The sequence below is a fragment of the Prionailurus viverrinus genome, chromosome B2 (assembly GCF_022837055.1).
Source record: "Prionailurus viverrinus isolate Anna chromosome B2, UM_Priviv_1.0, whole genome shotgun sequence".
In the NCBI taxonomy this organism is placed as follows: Eukaryota; Metazoa; Chordata; class Mammalia; order Carnivora; family Felidae; genus Prionailurus; species Prionailurus viverrinus.
The window spans coordinates 103,317,922-103,334,050 of record NC_062565.1 but is presented as its reverse complement, the minus strand read 5'-3'; the positions used below and the strand labels follow the sequence as shown (position 1 = coordinate 103,334,050).

Genomic DNA, 16,129 nt, shown 5'->3' with positions numbered 1-16,129 from the left:
TATGAATTTTAATGCCAAAGGACCAACCTAATCTTATCCACAGATCAAGAAATAACAAATAAAACAGAAATGTTTTACAAGTGAAGTACTTTACAGTTGAAAATCATTGTTTTTCCCTCATTCAGGAAAGAAGCATGTGTAAAGAGGAGGAGCATAAGAATCTGTCCTTCCTTCATGTAGTTAAACTTATCTTTTATTTTATATAAAGAGGAGCAAAATAAACAGCGTCACTTCAACCTACCCCTTGGAATTTAAGTTAAAGGAAATCATGACTATACCCTGGTAGAATTTCTTATTTTGCTTGAAAAGCAGTTGAATATTAAATCATGAATCACTGGTTTCCTAAAATATCTTTCAATACCCTGGGAGAAAATTGTAAAATAGCCTTCTCTCTGATTTTGAGAACAACTACTTGTAGTGATTCTCAAAATGCATTTCTTGAAGAAATGTCCCTTTCTTTTTATTTCTTTCCTTTTTTTTTAATTTTTACAAACTCCCTAATAGAGCCAATACCCTGAAAAAAACTAGAAGATATTTATAACTGAACAACAGGCCTATAGAAACCCAAAGGCAATTATCTCTTGCATAAATATCCCTTAGGCAAACTTCAACTAATATATATGAAGCAGAAGGTTAAGCCTGCTCAAGAATTTTATTCAGACAGGAAATTTGCATTATCTACTCTTGTATTTCTTGGCCTCTCCTCCTTCTTGATCCCCTCAATCCTACTTTTGTTTCCCATTCCCCAACTTGGAAAACTTTATCTGGCCACAGCTAACAGTCAGAAGCCCTCGAGAAGCTTGCTTCCCTTGTCCTCCAGTTTAGAGAATGTGCCCTAGCCCCACTGTTTCATTGCTTTGGGGCTGCTCATGTGTGTTTTCATTTTAGGCTACCCTAAGAAATACTTTTCTGATTTTGGGTAATGTCAGTTTACAGCATAGGCTAAAATTTCATACCTACCTTTGAATCTCTGAAATTCTTTTTACACTTTCAGGTGAATATCCAATAACTAAGAATTAATTTGCACTTGGGGTAACTATTTTCCAAAATAATCAGTCTCTACCCAAAAAGACTTTAGCTGTCAGTTATTTAAAGTATTAAATTCTTGGGGCGCCTGGGTGGCGCAGTCGGTTAAGCGTCCGACTTCAGCCAAGTCACGATCTCGAGGTCCGTGAGTTCGAGCCCCACGTCAGGCTCTGGGCTGATGGCTCAGAGCCTGGAGCCTGTTTCCGATTCTGTGTCTCCCTCTCTCTCTGCCCCTCCCCTGTTCATGCTCTGTCTCTCTCTGTCCCAAAAATAAATAAATGTTGGGAAAAAAAATTTTTTTTAAAGTATTAAATTCTTACTTACATGTTTCAAAGGTAAAGATTTCTAAAGAAAACTTGTGTATGTTTGAAAAAAAAAATGGCAGTGAAAATTGCCAACATGATGTTTCAGTGTCTGTCCACATAATTCAGGGCTTATCTGAAGTTTTTCCATGTCATGCAGAAGAACAACTCCTGTATAATTAATCTGCAAATTCCGTAGAATTGTAATCAGAGACAAATTTTCTATTTTTTTGTACTTCCATTGTTTTGACATAATAAATTTCCCCTTATTCATGTTTAACCTGTAGACAAGTGATAACTATCCATTGTGTTAGAATGAACTTCAACCTTTTAAAAAGGAATCAGACTAGAAATATCAATAGTAATATAATTGAATACCTTCTGAACCCCTCCTACAATGTGGCTCATGGTTCAAGAGTTATTGCAAGGCAATTATTCATTCAACAAATATTTACTGAGTGCCTACTATGTGCTAAGCACTCTTCTGCATGCTGAGTTTTTAAAACATGAGTGTATTTAAAAACAGAAGGATCATTGTCCTCCAGAGAAATGAGGCTGGTGAGTCAGGCAGGGATCGGGTGATGTGAGGCCTTGTTCTTTACCCTTAAGACAACGAACGGGAAGGCATTGAAGGTTTTTAAACAAGGATCGACATGATCCACTGTGTAGTTTTAAAAGATCACTCTACATGCCATGAGGCAAATACTGGAGAGAAACAAAATGTGAAATGGGAGACAGAAAAAATCCAAACAGCGTTCCAAGTAACAGACAAGGTCTTAGGGGTGGCAGCAATGGTAGTGGAGCAGGAGAAGGAAAAGGAGGAAGTGGAGACAAGGACAAAGCAGATAGATTTACAAATTATTTAGGAAATAAAATCTAAAGAATTTGGTGATCAGGTACTGGGGCTGAAGGAGAAAAGAAGGATGAAATCCACTCTGATTCCTTTGTTTTAAGATGTTGAAAATCTTGGTTTCTGGCTTCTCCAACTGATATCAATGGTGCTGTTTTTAAAAACCAGAAACATTAGGGGAAAGCTATGTTTGAGACACATGAGTCTTTATGAGTTTGGTCATGGACGAATTCAGGTTGCAGAGCCTTCATTATATCCAAGTTGAGATACCAACTGTTCAGTGAGAAATAAAAGTCTGGAGATAAAAGAAGAAAATGTTAAACTGAAGATTTGAGAGTCATAATGAAATGATAGCATGATATACCTTGGTGAGCTCTTTTATTAGTATGTACAATGAAAAATAAAGACGTTTAATTTAGGGTTCTTTCATTATAAATTAGAAGAGTCTGGAAATGTATTATGGGAGAAGGGGACTTGATCTAAAAAAAAAAATACAGGGGCTAAGCATTTGACTTCGGCTCAGGTCATGGTCTCACGGTTTGTGGGTTCGAGCCCCACGTCACGTCAGGCTCTGTGCTGCCAGCTTGGAGCCTGGAGCCTGCTTCGGATTCTGTGTCTCCTCTCTCTCTGCCCCTCCCCTGCTCATGCTCTTTCCTCAAGAATAAATAAACATTAAAAATTTTTTTGGATAAAAAAGAATAAGTAAGAGGAGAGAAGTAGAAATGAATGAAATGGCAGACACACTAAAACATAAATAAATTGCAAAATTCTTTTTGGTTGCAAATAACAGAGGATACCAACCCAGATTGACTTAATTAAAAAAAAAAAAAAAAAGTCTGTAAATTCACACATAACTGAAAAGCCCAGGGTATTCCACCTACAAGCAAAACTCTGCCCAGGGGTGAAACAACATGGTCAGGACCCAGCTCCTCTTTTTCTATTTCTCAGCTACTTCCTTGGTGTTGACTTAAGCTCTGGCAAGTTCTCTCATGATCTCAAGATGGTTGCCAGTAGTTCCAAACATTATATGTTCACATGCCAATGTCCAGCAAGAAAAACAAGTTGTTCTTTTACATACAACCTGTATGTAAAGGTCAAAGAAAACCCCAGAATGGAGATGATTAACGTCTTAAGGCCATGCGCTTATCCTTAATATTGTAGGTAAAAATTGAGATACATAGGTTATCTTAAGCTACTTAAGGTGCATCTCTGGACTGGAGACAAATCCTCCCACCAAGCCATGTAGAGTGTTAGGGAAGGGGGATAGGCTAGAAGAACGTGTATAGGGAGACTGAAATGCCAAGTTAAGGACCTTGGACTTAATCCAAAAGACCAAAAAGAGCTCTTATATTTTGAACAGAAGAGGGATCTAATGAAATGTTTTAAGAAGTTGAGTCTTAAAGCAACTATAGGACATACTGGAATGTTTAAGAAAAAGGAAAACAAGAATCTGTTAAAAGTCTACGACAACAGTCTAGGAAAGAGATAGTGAAAGCCTAAACTGCGATCGAGTAAGAAATGTTGATAAAGGGGCACCTGGGTGGCTCAGTTGCTTAAGCGTCCAACTTCAGCTCAGGTCACGATCTCACAGTTTGTGAGTTCGAGACCCTCATAGGGCTCTCTGCTTGTTAGCACGGAGTTCACTTTGGATCCTCTGTCCTTCTCTCTCTCTGCCAATCCTGGCTGGCGTGATGTCTCCTTCTCTCAAAAATAGATAAACATTAAAAAAAATGTTGATAGAGAAGATATCATGAAGTGATGGATGGAACAATATTTCAAAGCATCCACAGTTCACAAGATAATAAGAACGAATTTTGCTATGGAATTTCAGACTCTTACACTGAGATTTCAACCAATGTGATAGCTTTGGCTTATAGCAAAGATGAGATCCTTTTTAAAACCATGATACTGCACCCTCTTCTTCCAAACCCATCTCTAAACGAGTCTTTCCATTTCATTTTGTTTTAATTAGTTACCGTCATCCTGTGACCCATTATTCCCCACATGCACAGCTTTCCTAGAAGTGAAAAAGAAGCCAAGTTCCAACCTCTGTCAGAATGAAGCCTGTCTTTGACTCCACAGAATAAGAACTTGCAGATTATAATGTAAAAAAGATAGATATCCCTGCAGTTACATCAGTGGCATTTACTTTCTAGCAAACGTTTTTTTTGAACACTTTGTCAGCCTGCAGTGATTCCGTTAGCAAGCACCAGAAAACCCAATGAGTTAAACAAGTAGAATTCCAGAGGAAGCAGTTGGTAGTGTTGACTCAGCTGCTTATCAGTAGCAGGACCTACATCTTTGTGATTTTCTAGATTTTCGTAGTGTTTTACATCGTGGCGACAAGATGACTGCTTTACCTCCAAGTAGCACATCCTCATTCCAGGCAGGCAGTTGTGTGGAATAGAGAAGAGGGACAGGAATCTTTCTATTCATCAATACAATAAAATACTGCCTGCATTTCTTGCCCAGCATGCTTCTTACAGCTAATGGGCCAGAAGGGAATCACGTAACCATTCTTAGCAGTTGGAAGACTGGGAAAGTGAACATTTGATTTGATTTTCTGTTCTCTATGTATGAGACATAGAAAGGAAGAAGAAAGTTGAGCATGGTTTTGGGGTGGCCAAGCATTAGAATCTTCCATGAAAAACTGTTGTTTTACAGTATAGTCTGTGCTGACGTGTGTATTACACTCTTGTCATTTTGTATTTGACTTCGTACTTATCTGTGTGTGTTGCTTTCTCTACCCTTGAGGAGAATATTTTCATGATCTGTTACCAGTTTTAAAAATAGATGTTTTATTCCCTTTTTCCATTAGCCACTACCAACGTCTGCTTAACTTACTCAGCAAAGATGCTAGAATTTTGGTTTCCCTAAGTAGGCAACACAGATTGACTAGAAAGGATATTATTTTTGTTTATGTCTAGTTATCTTGGCAAGCATTACCATGTGAAAGAAAATATAGCAGAAGCACCAGATGATTCCGTTGGGATTTTGTATAAGTATCACATTTTATCTTTTGTGGGGTGTGATAGAGTCTCATGTAAGGATATATTTCCAACAGAGCTCATCAACCTTGACTTAGAAAGAAATCCAGTGCCAAAATCTGGCATCTGCACATCAAAGATAAAATTAGTAATACCACTTGATGCAGCGTTTAGACGAAATAGTCAATGAAAGCAGTATGAATTCCACCAGAAGCCTCTGCAGACAGCAGCATCATGCAATCCTGACTTCACAATGACATGAAATTTTAAATGACAACTGTGCTAAATCAGGGAGCCGCAAACCCAGGCCAAGTTTAAATTTAGTAACACTGCCAGTTTACTGAAAATAACCTTCTCCGTAGCAGATTCTCTATGAATTTCAGGTGACCGACTACTTGTTTTTCTGTTCTGTTCAGAGATAATCAGGTACCCGGAGGCTCCAGCACTGGTACCTAACCTTGTCAATGGCGTTTCTGGTGTCCACTTCCGGAGTCTCCCTGGCCAGCTTTGAAATACGTGGAGATTAGAGAGTCCGCTGCATATATTCTTAAAACTTTCCACCGTACGTGCTCAGACTTTTCTGAATAAGCATAAGGATTTGAAGGTAAGTGGATTTTGGAAGTCACTCACGTGGCTGTGTAGCTCTTAATTACGTCAAAAGTGAATATTTACTATATTTAACAAAATATATAAAAGTAAAAGCAGTTATTGAGTATTAGGAAAGTAGCCGTCTATGTGCAATTCCATAGCAAAAAAAGGAAAATCAAATACAAAGTTTGAAAGTTGGTATACGTCGTGTAAATGTAAATACAAGTGGTATTCTTGATAACTGATAATCAGTTTCACACAAAAACATCACGATAATCACAGTGGTTCTCAAACTGTAATGTGTGTGAGAGTCACTGGGTGGGGAGAAGGTCTGTAAAATTCCGATACCTGGGTATACTTCACAGAGAGTTAGATTGACTGGATCTCAGATGTGACCCAGCAATCTGAATTTTTATTTACTCACGTCAAAATGATCCTGATGAATGTGCGTCTTGGGCCTTTGGGAAATGCTGAAGTTGGCACTCAAAATAATATGCTTCTGGGCGCCTGGGTGGCTCAGTCTGTTTTGCATCAGACTTCGGCTCAGGTCATGATCTTGCAGTCCGTGGGTTTGAGCCTCACGTCGGGCTCTGGGCTGACAGCTCAGAGCCTGGAGCCTGTTTGGGCTTCTGTGTCTCCCTCTGTCTCTGCCTCTCCCCCACTCACGCTCTGTCTCTCTTTCAAAAATGAATATTAAAAAAAAAATATGCTTCTAATTTTCAAACTAAATTATATTAAATTGGGTTTTATGCCATTTCCTTTGGCTACAAGAATAAATAAGGAAGGCACATTTAGCACAGAGGTGCTCAATTAGTGCTCTTTTTGTGACCCCCCACCCCCAAATTGAATTGTTAGTTCTCTTTTAATACTTCTTTTTCAAGTTCAGCATCATGGGCTAGGTCCCAGCGCTCCCTATCTTGCTTTCAGAGTAAGCTTGCTGTCTTTAACCAGTTCTCCGTTCTCTGTAATGTTTTAATTTATTCAGATGTTTATGCTTAGCAGATCAATTCTAAGAACCATCTCAGAAGATAGGAATAATGAGTTATTACCAGGATTGGCTAAGCATTTCTTTATTTTTGAAGTTTATTTTCTTTTCCTCTTAACTTGGGAAACTCAGCCTTAGATTTTTCAAAAGAACAGATTTGCTTAACACATCATCAGCTACTCATTTTCCTTTGCACATAAAAACTTCTAAGTCATGCGCTACCTTAACACAGGTTATACGCACATTTATTGAATATCATTTTATTACATTTCTTGATCTCATTTAGCAACTTCATCTTTACTGTGTGCAATTTTAAGTTAATGAAAAGTTTGGTTTTCTTACTCCGGTGATAAAAGTGATTAGTAGAGACATATTCAGAACAGGAAGTGTGATGATTCCTTAAAGGAAAACATGATATTATTTTCGCAGTGAAGAGTGAAGTTTTTAATTAAAATCCTTTGATTGAATTTCATTTTTTTTTCACCCTATAAGTCTCTGTGTGCACATGTTCATATTGTATACAATTTCTTGTCAGTAAAATATCAAGTGGCAAAAATAAACCCTTAATAAAAAAAAAAAGTATATCCCTAGAGTGGCAATTAGCTATACATATTAGCTATTTGTATTACACAAAGAAAATGAATATAGACGTGGTTAAACAAGGTAGCACTTTTTTCAAGTAATCTAAAGATTTACAGAATTAGATCAACTGTAATCATGAATTTTTACATTTGTTGTCAGTATTGTTCTCAATAGGCAATGCTCTCATTGCCATATCTGATGATAAAATCCTAAAATCTATAGTCCCCAAATTGTAAAATCCTCAAATATGTACTATGCAAGTTCAATGAAGTTCTCAAATAAGATTTAATAAAGCTTTTAGTGCCAATCTTCTGTAATATTTTTATTTCAGAGAAATATAGAAACTACGCTTCTGCTTTTTCTTTTTTGTGTTCTTTTCCTTTTTTTCCTTCTCAGAAGAGCAGATGGAGAGAGAATGAAATTGTGTCCTCGAGTGAGTCACGTTCATTATCATTGGCATATTTGTCTTAAGTTGTGGCTCCCTAAAGAAAACTTACAATGTAGTTTCAGGGAACCTGAGTGAGACAACCTCCAGACACAGGAAGTAAAATATAACAACAAAAGGATAAATTATAGAAACTTAAAAAAAATTTTTTTTTAATGTTTATTTATTTCTGAGACAGAGAGAGACAGAGCATGAGTGGGGAAGGGGCAGAGAGAGAGAGGGAGACACAGAATCCGAAGCAGGCTCCAGGCTCCCAGCAGTCAGCACAGAGCCCGACGTGAGGCTCGAACTCATCAACCACAAGATCATGACCTGAGCTGAAGTTAGACGCTCAACTGACTGAGCCACCCAGGCGCCCCTAGAAACTTTATTGAAGCATAGAAGCATAAAGTTTTAGAGCAGAAATGGACCATTAAGATCTTCTAGTCTGGCCCCTCATGTATAATAGCATTTTTTCTCTTCCAAACTTGCTGCATAGAAGGCTAATACAAAAAGCAGGAATCATCAATCTGGAGAGCTGTGATTTTTTAACGAGCGAAACTAAACAAGTGTTTTTCAGTAATGATTTCTTGGGTAAGGAAGGCTAGAAGGAAATTTTCATCCAAGATGAAGGTTGAAGAGGTAAAGACAATACCTGAGTACTTATATCATTGAACTTAAAATCATCAATTCTTTTAGTTGTCAGTAGGTTATCTTTCATGTCATTCATTTAAAAATGAAAACAGCCAATTGAGGTCTACCTCAGGTTTGGTCAGCTTTATATGGAAATCTGGTGTTGAAGGAGAAAAAGAGCTCAGAGTAAGATACAGCTTAGGATAGTAGAGCCATCTGGGACCATTCACAATATAGGAGAAAGGAGATTTAGCTATGTAAGAATCTCTGGGAGTGTTAGGGTTATTATGAAATAGTATAATAATGATATTTGTGAAATACCCAAAAAGATTAAAATGTATTTATTATTCTCAATTTAAGAAGTTGGAAAGTCATGAACATTTATGTAGTAAAGTATAATTTTTGATGTGTGGGAAATGCTCATAATGTGCTATACATGAAAACAACAAGTTACAAACCGTATTATGATGTGGTCCCATTTTTATTAAAAAAACAACAACAGATGCGTAGGAAGAAAATTGGCATGATATATATCAAAATATTTTCAATGGTTATGCTCAACTGATAAACTATGGTTGATTTTTATTGCTTCTCAGGGTATATAAAACTGTTTCTAAGTATGGATTATTAATGTAATTTAAAAATATTTTTCAAGGGCTGGGAAAATGTTCAGTTATCTGGAAATTTACTTTTGTAGAACTGTAAGGTAGTCCTGAAAATGTTTGTTTAAAATAGTCTTAAAGGGGGGCACCTGGGTGGCTCAGTCGGTTAAGTGTCCGACTTCGGCTCAGGTCATGATCTCGGGGTCCGTGAGTTCGAGCCCCATGTCGGCCTCTGTGCTGACAGCTCAGAGCCTGGAGCCTGCTTCAGATTCTGTGTCTCCCTCTCTCTCTGACCCTCCCCCGTTCATGCTCTGTCTCTCTCTGTCTCAAAAATAAAATAAACATTGGGGCGCCTGGGTGGCGCAGTCGGTTAAGCGTCCGACTTCAGCCAGGTCACAATCTCGCGGCCCGTGAGTTCGAGCCCCGCGTCAGGCTCTGGGCTGATGGCTCGGAGCCTGTTTCCGATTCTGTGTCTCCCTCTCTCTCTGCCCCTCCCCCGTTCATGCTCTGTCTCTCTCTGTCCCAAAAATAAATAAACGTTGAAAAAAAAAATTAAAAAAAATAAAATAAAATAAACATTAAAAAAAATTTTTTTTAAAAGAAGAAAAAAATTAAAATAGTCTTAAAGGAAGGCTCTCGATCTTATAGTATTAAACTGATTTAAATATGAGAATATTACTTACAATTAGAGCAAAATGATTTTTAGATATAACTGTTCATTTGTGGATATTGTACTAAACTAAAATTTTTAATTTTCCCTCTTCATTAAACACTGATAACTTCAGATTATGACAGTTAATTCCTTAGAAATATCCTTTATTTCTTGAATCAGATAATTCCAATGTGCGGTTCAGGAATTTTCTAACTATAATAGCTTGCTCCATTTGGAGGATAATTTTATATGTTTGGTTACATTAGTGTTAATATGTCTTTGTTCTTTAAATCTCCAGCGTAACATACGGTTAGTCTCACCATTATTACTACCAGCTGTGGTTGGCCTATGATTTTTTGTTCATTCTGTCTGAATCCAAAGTAATTAGCTCTTTAGTTTAATGACAATATTTGTTAATGGGTTTTTAGGGCCAAATTCTGCTGTTAGAGAGTGGGTGGTATATTTGAAGATAGAATCTGGCCCTTATGTTTTAAGCATAAGCTGTGTAATTTGATTTCAAAATGATGGTTTAGAGAGTTTGGGGTAGGAAAACTGAATCTACATTTATCTGAAGTTTCTCAGTTTCAAGAAACAGAAAATGAAAGTGACAATTTATGTAAACGAAAAACAGACCCACTGAAAATTCTCTAATACAGCTATCCTGCATGAGTCATTCCATACATAGTTGGAATAAGAAAAGAAATGATAATTTTCAAGCAGACGTTAGGTAGATTCTCTTATGTCATGGGGCACATGTTGAGTCCTTTAAGTGCAATGAAATGCTTTTGGTCATTGTATTTTTTTCAGCTTTATTGAGATATAATTGACATATAACATTATATAAATTTAAGGTGTACAGTATGATGATTTGATACACGTATATATTGCAAAATGATTACCACAATAAGGTTAGTTAACATATCCATCAGCTCCCATGATTAAGAGAGCAGATCTTAAATGTCCTCACCACACACAAAAAAATGATCATTGTATTTTTTTAAGGACTCAGTGAAATGAAAAGAACCTTTGCCTGGGATCGCTGGGGTTCAAGATCGGACTCAGCTTCCTAGTAGTGGCATGACCTTGGAGAACTCTCTTTTCCTCTCCTTGGGCTTCAGTTTCTTCATCCTAAAATAAGGCCTTTGTTGTTGATGATCCTAGTGTCCCCTTCCAGCTCTGAAATGAGAACTCATAGTGCTTTAGAAAACACTATGGGGAAGGCACAGGACGGCAAGGAATATGCAATGACTTGAGCTGACTGAATAACAAATCATTAAGTCTTGGGGCGCCTGGGTGGCCCAGTCGGTTGAGCATCCGACTTCGGCTCAGGTCATGATCTCGCGGTTCATGAGTTCGAGCCCCGCGTTGGGCACTGTGCTGACAGCATAGAGCCTGGAGCCTGCTTCGAATTCTGTGTCTCCCTCTCTCTCTGCTCCTCCCCCGCTCATGCTCTGTCTCTCTCTCTCTCTCTCTTTCAAAAATAAATTAAAAAAAACATTAAAAAAATAATAAGTAAATAAATCAGTAAGTCTACTAAAAGGCACTTTGGAGACATTTTGGCCTTAAGAACTCACCTTCAATGAACGACGTGGTACTTTTCACCTATGCTGGGGGGTTATGTGGTAGAGACTATAGGCTTGCTCCATTGGAAGTATTCAAGGAGACCAGTTTTGGCAAAAGTTAAAAAAGGAAGCAAAACTCATCTAATAACAGTTGAGATATCTAACAATGGAATAAGATGCCTTGGGAGATCATGAATTCGCTGTCATCATAGGAATGAAAGTGGATCCCAAGGGTTATATGACCTGCCAACTGCCTTTCATGGTATAAAAGCTAGAAGCAAATATACTGAGCAGAGAGGAACTCAGGAAGTGCTGTTATCAATGAGCCCTCCTGGAGGTCACTGTTGGAGGACAAATTCCATCAAACCTAGAAGTGACCATGGCAACAACTGCAAAAGAACTGATTGTGAGCATTGACCAGTTTAACCCTAAAACTAAATCTGAAATACGTATGTAGATGAGGGTGGCATACAGATCATACCAGCAAAACTCCCTATAGATCTAAAGCAACCAACAAGAATTAGGAGGATGTGACAGGAGTAAGTGGTATTTTGGCTTTACTCTTAATATCTAGGGATTGGTGGGTACCATTTCCACCTGACAAAGCAAGTTCTAGAAGTATTACAGAGTAGGAAAAAAAGGCACTAAGAAAGTGATGTCCAACATTAGGTCACAAAGAATGGGGGAAGAAAGAGGGGAAAAAATGCTTTTTCTGTGCTCATAATAGAGAAATGGTCAATATTCTAAAGATACAGAAGATCAAAGTTATTATATGAAGTTACTGACTTCACATATATATGTTATTACATGAACTTAACAAAGTCATAAATTAGAAGTAAATGTGCACCCTATTAAATATGCTTAAGAAGCTACATATAAATATCAAACAAGGTGAACAGACCATTTAGTGACTGATTTTCAAAACCTTTAGCAGAAAACTTAAAATATTATGGAAGAATGTCCCTGTCATATCTTTCATATTAATAAATGTAAAGAAATGCATTGATTTGTTTAAAAGAAATTCTTTTTAGACATTTTTTAATGTTTTATTTATTTTTGAGAGAGAGAGCATGAGTGGGAGCTGGGGAGGGATAGAGAGAGAGGGGAACAGAAGATCCAATGCAAGCTCTGTGCTGACGGCAGCAAGCCCGATGCGGGGCTCGAGCTCACAAAGTGTGAGATCATGATCTGAGCTGATGTCGGACACTCGACCAACTGAGCCGCCCAGGCACCCCGAAAGAAATTCTTTTCGATTAGATCACAGTGCAGAAGCAAATTATAAGCTTGAATACAAGGATGAGACCAAAACAAAGTTATTAAAAATTTTTTAAATGAAAGGGTAGGTGAATACAGCCTAAATATTTTAGGAATTCGAATTTTACTACCAGAAAAGGTAAAATTTAGGGGCACCTGGCTGGTTCAGTTGGTGGAGCACACAGCTCTTGATCTTGGGGTTGTGGATTTGAGCCCCATGTTGGGTGTAGTGATGGCTTAAGAATAAAATCTTTAAAATTTTTAAAGAAAAACCAGAAAAGGTGAAATTTGGGGCCAAAAAACATTAATTAAGACAAAAGAGGGACTTTATAGTGGATACTCATATAATGAAGGCATACAGTCATAAATAAATAATAGCTTTAAGGGCTATCATAGAAGTTTGTTCAGAAAATAAACCTAACTTCTGAAAACATCCCAAGAAATAGCCATCGTCCATATTTTAGTCCAAAAAGTAATATTCTCTGCTATAAAGCAAAACACTTATATTGAAATTTATTTTCAAGGGAAAATATTTCTGTATCAAAACAAAACTACCTATTAACCAAAAATTAAGTACTTGACTGAGGGCGATTTTTTTTTTCATTATCAGCACAAAGGAGTTACAAGTTGCTTCTCATAGGAAGAAAACACAAACCATAGATTCCACTAAACATATACATTAAACTTATTTGATTTGAAAGAAAATGGACTGTTCAGACTCCCCCCCCCCCCAACCCCGACAGGCATTCTTTTCTTTTTCTAAGTTTATTTATTTATTTTCTTTTAAGTTTATTTTTATTTTGAGAGAGACAGAGACAGCACCGGCAGGGGAGGGGCGAGAGAGAGACAGAGAGAGAGAGAGAGACAGAGAGAGAGAGAGAGAGAATACCATGCAGGCTCCACACTGTCAGTGCAGAGCCTGATGCAGGGCTCAAACTCACAAACCTTGAGATCATGACCTGAGCCAAAATCAAGAATTGGACGCTTAACCAACTGAGCTATCCAGACGCCCCTGTTGTTTTTTGGGGTTTTTTTTTTAACATTTATTTATTTTTGAAGAGAGGGGAGACAGTGCAGCGGGGAAAGGGGAGAGACAGAAGGAGACACAGAATCCCAAGCGGATTCCAGGTTCCAAACTGTCAGCGCAGAGCCCGATGCAGGGCTTGAACCCTAAGTTCATCACCTGAACTGAAGTGGGACTCTTAACCAATTGAGTCACCGAGGTGCTCCCCACTGACAGGTATTTTTAGCAGCGGGATATAGTTGCAGAGTTTTTGCAGTTAAGAGGTTTCTGCTGAGCAAAAATTTTCATTCTGCTTAGGAATGCAGATTGTAATTGTTGCTGCCCTCATTTTTCAGATTCCTAAGTTCAGTAAGGAAACAACTAGGTAACTTTAGTTCTAAGTTACCACACCCTTCAAGCATAGTCCCGTCAACTCAACTTAGTTATCATGCAAAGCCGCTTAGCCTCACAAGTGAAATGGAATACAGTTGAATTGCTTTTCTAATGTAATACCTATTTATAATAAATGCAAAGTGGTTTATGATGGCAGACTTGGTAGAGCATGAAAAATTATGAGGGGAAAAAAGCGTATTTTTTTTTTCTGACCTAAAATTGTGAAGAAATGTCATGTATGCTAGTGGGTGACACTCCTATTAAAATAAAAAGAGAAAAATATTCAAAACTAAAAATTTAATACATTGGCCTTTATGATCTATTACTTCAGCAAAAAGAAATTTAAATGAAGCTATTATATTTCAGAATAGCATTTTATTCTTAGGTAGCACAGTTTTTCTAATTTACATAAATTCTCTCTAGTTTAATTTCTTTCGGTCCTACTAGGCCTCAACCACATGGGCCAGAATCCCCTCACTTTTGTTCGAAAAAGTAAGGGCGCCTGGGTGGCTCAGTCGGTTGAGCGACCGACTTCAGCTCAGGCCATGATCTCGTGGTCTGTGGGTTCGAGCTCCACGTCAGGCTCTGTGCTGACAGCTCGGAGCCTGCAGCCTGCTTCCGATTCTGTGTCTCCCTCTCTCTCTCTGCCCCTCCCACACTCATGCCCTGTCTCTGTCGCAGCAATAAACATTAAAAACCTGCATATCAAGATAATCCCTTCTTTAAAAAAAAAAAAAGAAAGAAAAAGTAAACATGGCTCAAATCTCATCCTTTGTCTGCTGATGGTAGAAAAACCAAGTCTGTAACAAATGCAAGTTAAACTACAGAAATCACACATTACCATAAAGTAGGTTACTAAGGTTTTGGTCTTATCCTTTGAGTAAGAACATTCTAGATGGTAGTTTCATTCATCAAGTCAGGTGAGATGGTGCCTGAGCCGATGTTTTACAACCGCAAGCTGCTCTGTCTTCATGCGCATGCTCAGGTAATTCTGTTTGCTCTTCCATTAACTGATCTTCGTTCATGAGTAAGGTATGTATGCCAGGCCACGACAGCTCCATTTTCATTGTGCCTGCTCAATATTGCCAAATGTAAGGATCGATTTGTACAACAAGGGAAGCAAAGGTCTATCTAAGCCCGATAGGTAATTTATAAACTGTACTGGCTTGAAATGTATTTGTTTTTTATGCATAGTAGTGTGATTCCAGCCGAGAATCAAGACCCATACCTGGATACGTGATAACCCGGTGTAAACTTCATTTCTTCATTCATTCAACAAGTATGCGGGTAGTAACTACTAAGTGCCAGGATGTTCTAGGACTTGAGATGTGTCCGCGAACAAAACGTGGCCATTTGGCGGGGGGACATGCAGACAATAAAAATTAATCATAACAAGTAAGTGAATTACATAATGCTATAGACAACAAAAAGGCATGAAAGAAAGAGAACGAAGTAAGACAGGCAGGGAGAGAGTGATAGGATGCAGAGCAGTAGGAGCTGCTCGGATACTGTTGTACCAGGACCCGCTCCTCTGGCAGATGTTTTTCCATGTTCAGTCTGGCTGTCTTGTCTTTCATTTTGAGAGGGAGGGGGCGGATGGGGTGCAAGTGAGTGGGGGGCAGAGATGGAGACAAAGGAGAGAGAAGCAGGGCTCACCCCAGGTGGGGTGGGGCTCATGTTTTACCAAAGGGGGGCTCGAGCTCACCCCATGTGGGGCTTGAACTCACAAACCATGAGATCATTATCTGAGCCAAAGTCAGATGCTTAACCCACTGAGCCACCCAGGAGCCCCCAGTCTGGCTGTCTTAAAATCAGAATATGTGGATTGGACTTGGAGGGTGGAATCATTATTACATGACATTTCCAAATGTTCTTATTTTAATGACAAGCTCCCATACATTGACATTCATGCTTGAGATAATTACCTTAGAGTTTACCCAAATTAAAGCAATCAACTTCATGTGTTTTCTAAGTTTTAGCTTTAGAGTTCTTTGCTTGGTTTTATTACAGGTGATCTAATTAACAAGTGCTCTCCAAGTAGTACTGTGGAATTTCCAGGGGGGGGTCAAACCGTGAAGAATAAAAAATGATCTTAAATTTAAATGTTTTCCTTTGTCCTGAGACTTTATAATTTATGGAGTAGTTTTAAATTATGGCATGACTATAGCCATAATCCTTGTCAGTGATGTTAAGCGATGCCAAATTAGTTCAAAAAGGTCTAAACATCCCATAAGAATATATTAACTTTTAGAATTAATCTGGATTTTGAAAGTAGTTAGGACCCTT

The 16,129-nt window shown here is 38.1% G+C and overlaps 1 protein-coding gene across 5 annotated transcripts in view; it reads left to right on the top strand.

Moving 5' to 3' along the window:
* Positions 1 to 5,585: 5,585 nt before the first annotated feature.
* HS3ST5 (heparan sulfate-glucosamine 3-sulfotransferase 5) overlaps positions 5,586 to 16,129 on the top strand; it is a 153,090-nt gene continuing 142,546 nt past the window's right edge. For all 5 annotated transcript variants that reach the window (XM_047860461.1, XM_047860458.1, XM_047860460.1 and 2 more), the window contains exon 1: positions 5,586 to 5,769. The gene's annotated coding sequence lies outside the window, so the exon portion shown is untranslated. The remainder of the gene's footprint in view (positions 5,770 to 16,129) is intronic.